A 4,966-nucleotide genomic window follows, 5' to 3' on the forward strand; every position below is an offset into this window, starting at 1 on the left:
TGGGTTTTCCCTGTCTGAGTTACTATATATGGGACATGGGGCTAAGGGGGACCCCTTAAAGTTAGTAAAGGAGCAGTGGTCGACACTCCATCTATTAAGCTCGCAAAGAATTTCCCCAATACATTGACACTTTAAGGGACAAATTAATGAAGTCCCGGAACCATTGCTCAGTCAAACTTTTAAAAAAGTCCAAGAAAATGGTGAAGTCCCAACCCAAATTAGTTGCAGAAAGATCATTTTTCTCCAGGTGACAAAGTGTTACTCTTTCACCATTCCAGCTTCCCTTTAAAGCAAGTTTACTGGTCCCTATAGTTGCTAATAAACTATCTCCTCTCAAATTATATAGTCCATACTCCTTGATCGCAGAAAAAGATTCACAAATTTGTTCAAGATGACCTTCATATGAAATCCTTACTCATTCCAGGCAGTCAGAGGAAGACATCCCAGAGGCTATAAGTCAACCTGTATTGCATACGGTTTTGTCAGGGGCCGGAGCCGGAGACACAGATGACATGGACCTGTTGAGAATTTAGACTTCCTCTTACCTAAAGAAAACCCCTAATAACAGTCACATACTCACCAACTTGATAGAGTATTTTTCTGTTCTGAATCCATCTCAAGCAAAAGATCTCACTAAGTTATTATCAACATTTCCTAAAGTCACATCAGACCTCCCAGGGTTTTGCAATATACTTAAACATGATATTAAGCTAATCTCGGATGATGTACAACCCATTAGGCAATCAGCCTATCGACTAAATCCACAAAAAAAAAAAGAGATTATGAAAAAGGAGGTAGATTTTTTTGTTAAAACATAACTTAGCTGAGCCTAGTACCTCCCCCTGGGCTTCACCTTGCCTTCTCATTCCAAAACCCGATGGCACTTTTCGTTTCTGTACCGATTATCGAAAAGTGAACCAGGTCACTGTCTCAGACTCCTACCCTTTACCTTTGATTGAAGATATAATAGACAGCATAGGCTGTGCCAAATTTATCAGTACGGTGGACTTATTGAAAGGATATTATTCAAGTGGGACTCACGGATAGGGCCAAAATAATCTCGGCATTTATAACTCCATTTGGTCTTTTTTCAATATTTGGTTATGGCGTTTGGCTTTTCTAATGCTCCGGCCACATTCCAGAGGGCCATCAACTTCCTAATTCAGGACCTAGGTGGGACGTTCGCCTACCTGGATGACCTGGTGGTGGTGTCGGACAGCTGGGACGAACATCTGGTGCGTTTGGAGATACTGTTTGCACGACTGCAAGAGACTGGATTCATAAACCTGGCTAAATCTGCTTTTGGCCGGGCCTCAGTGACTTACCTGGGACATATCGTTGGGCATGGTATGGTGAGACCCAAGGACGCAAACGTTAGAGCCATCTTGTCCTTCCCCACTCCAAGGACGAGGAAGGAACATGCGCTTCCTGGGGATGTGCGGCTACTACCGTCGGTTCTGCAGTAACTTCTCCAGCGTGGCCGGACCCCTCACAGACCTTACCAGTTCTGCGGTCCCTTACATCTGGAACCAGAGGTGACCAGTCTTTCCACCGCCTCAAAGCCTTCCTTGCCTCCAAGCCTGACTACACCTCGCCCTTCCATCTGCAAATCGACGCTAGTGGTGTCGGAGTGGGGCTGTGCTCCTACAACCCGACCCAACCACTGATGTTCTTCACCCTGTGGCATATTACTCCGCCAAGTTGAAAAACATCAGACCAACTACTCGACCATAGAGAAGGAGGCCTTGGCTCTGGTGTTGGCAATAAAAGTTTGAATGTTACCTCCAGTCTTGCCACAAACAACCCTAGTCTTCACCGACCATAACCCACTCACGTTCATCCAAACCAACAAGACCTCCAACCAGCGAATCCTCCGCTGGGCTCTCCTCACCCAGCCCTATAACCTGATTGCAGACTCCTTATCCCGAGCTCCAGTGGAAATGCAGCAGCTACTCTCCAGACGCACCAGGTGATCACCTCCTTCGCGCCCGCGCTACGGAGGTCTTTGGAGGGGGTGTGTTACGAACCCTCCACCCAGCACTACGAAGCACGCCATCTATTGTCCTGATCTACCTACCCAGCACCACGAGCAACGCCATCTAGGGACGAGACACGAGTATGACTCGTCTTAGTTACCACTCCGAGGTTTCCCTTCTCCCTATCCTGGTTGTTGCGTCACCTCCAATTCGAGGAGAGCACTTGGCTCTGGGAAGTGACCACAGGATCATCTATCCTCTAAACCTACGTACGTGCAGTGACTACCTACCGTCTTCTACAATACTCAGCCTTACTCGTCAGCCATCAGCTCCTCACTTAAGTACTAGTATCTCTTGTATTAATTTCCCCACGTCCACTTGCTTCGAGATTGTTTTATGTTTATTAATATGTATATACTGTTAATGTTTAGGTTAAGTTTGGTTAAGGGTAATTTATAAGCTGAATATTTTGTTAAGGGATTTATGGTACTCTATTATATACAACGAAAACTCGCATCCTTTGTCTACCCTTTTATAGTCCGATTGTCTTTGTTTTTTATTGTTGTTACCTGTTGGGATCTGGGTAGACGTATAACTATATTCTAAATCCCCAACTCGTAAACAATAGCCATCTGTTACTGCCGTGTCTTTCCATATACCTGTTTATTTCATTGTAATAGGTCTGGATTAATTTAACTTCTTCTGGTAGTCTGTTGTTGGGTAATGTTCTAAAGTGTGAAGTAGGAGTGTGTTTGGTTATAGATGTTTTATTGCTGAGTGCAGTCTGTCCATTTCTGAGTCTATATCTTCTGTTGTTTTCCTTTGTAGGTTAATCGAGTGGTGATTACTTAAGTCGTCTTTGAAGCTGTCCCAGTCTGTTTTACTCATTTTCAGTCTCTTTTTTATTGGTATCTGTATGGGGCTTGTTGACAGTGTTAGTATAATTGGCAGATGGTCACTGCCTGTATTATATGGTAATTGAAAAAGGCTTTGTTGTTGGTAAAAATTTTGTCTGGTGTCGATTGTGTATTGTGATTTTTCCAGGTTGGAAAGTTAGGACCCAGATGATTGATTTTCCCTAAATTTATTAATTGATTAAGGGCGTTTCCCACGACGTTATTATTTGTATTGTCAAAAATCCTATGTCTGGCGTTAAAGTCTCCTAAGATGTACATCGGATGACTATTGTTAGCCAATTTTAATAGGTCTTCTATAGGTAAGTAGTAGCAATAATTACGTCTCCTTGAGTTGTATTTATTTTTATTGCTAGAAATTCATCTTGGAAGTCATCAATTAGTTTAAATTTTAAGTTTCTTTTAACCGCTATCGCTACTCCGTCATTTTTCTCGCCCGATTTATTTCTTTGGTTTACATAATAGTTAAAGAGTTTTATGTTGTTGTTTTCTGTCTCACCCGTGACTGTTTATTAGTATAATGTCAGGGTCAATTTCGCGATATATATTACTTAGGTTAATTCTCTCTCGGTCTTCCAGTTTCTTACGTTGTGTTGTATTATTCTTAAAGTTCTTACTGTTTGTCTATTGTCCATTATTTCTTATACTTGGATTGTGGCAGTCAGTTGGAGTGGAGACCTATCATCCTGTTTCCCGCTTCTGACTCTTCTATACTCTGACGGGTCTACTATTTTAAAGTCTTTGGCGTAATCTTTAGTTTGTCCGTAGTAATTAGTGACCAGACATAATCTTCACTTAGGGATTTTTCTTGATATGTCCACTTGTATATCCCTCCTTCACAGTTTTTACTATTGTCCCTCCTGTTGGTCTCGATGTTGGGATTCCATGTTTTGTTGTAGTGATAACTTTTAATCCAATTTCTTCAGCAGATTCAGGTTGTATATTGTGATCAGTTTCCATCTTATCTTCTCTCCTCCTACTCCTTTGTCTGTCCTTTTGTTATTTCTATCTTCTCTTTGTCACTTCTAGTCATTTGTCTGGGATCTCTATCAGTCGCTTGTGTTCCTTGTGTATCAGCTGTTGCTCAAACCTTTGTTCGTCTTGATGTAGTCTTTCTCTCAGTTCGCTTGCATATGTTGTCTGAAATAGTTTTTCGGATTGTGGATTCTCTGGAAATATCATCTCTGGTAGGTTATTCAATTTAAACATTTTCCTTAATTCCTCATTGTATGATCCGGGTGCAATGATATTGTGCAAATGTGCATGGATCATACTAATCATTACCTTATCATGTATTGGCTCACTTAGGTTTAATACTGTGGATTCTGGTCTATGAGCCTCTTGGACCGCTCTCTTTGCTATTTCGACGTATGTCGTATCCTTCTTGTCTTGTTCCTTTTCCTTGTTTCTTGTACTTTATCATGTGTTTTTTATTGGGCATGCCATTGCTAACGTCCTATGTCCTATGTATACATTCCCGTTTCTCTTACAGTTGAGACAGCCAACATGTGTATTCTTACATTCAGTGTAGGTATGGTCGTCGCCTGCACAATCTGAGCAGTACTTTTTTTCTTTTTCCGGACAGTCTCTCGTTGTGTGTTCTTCATATTTGTAGCAGGAGAAGCAAGTTTGCAGACTGATGAATGTCTCCTTTTTTATTTGATGTGGTGTGACTGACATGTTGAATATTAGAAAGCCCTGTTGTAAAACTTTCTCAGCCATTGACACTTCTTCAAACATGAGTATAGTCCTTTATCTTAATGACTTCTTCAATCTTCATCCACCTATTTTGGCGTTCCAGTTCTTCTTTCAGGTCTTCCTCCCGATCTCTTGATCGACTTGACGAACAAAAACTGATCTTTTTGCTTTTTGTTCTGGTGGCATGACAACAATAAGGCCTTCATTGTAAAATATATCTCTTGCTTCTTTTGAAAGGATTTTATCTGAATCAAAGTCATCTTTACAGATTGCTTTAAAACCTTCATTGGTGCTGAATATTCTAGTTAGTGGGACTTGCAGTTTGTTGTAAGTGATTTCTGCCACTTTTCCCCTTCCAATAGAGTGTCCCTTATCTCT

The sequence above is a fragment of the Homarus americanus genome, unplaced genomic scaffold, assembly GCF_018991925.1.
Source record: "Homarus americanus isolate GMGI-L3 unplaced genomic scaffold, GMGI_Hamer_2.0 scaffold30170, whole genome shotgun sequence".
NCBI classification, from domain to species: Eukaryota; Metazoa; Arthropoda; class Malacostraca; order Decapoda; family Nephropidae; genus Homarus; species Homarus americanus.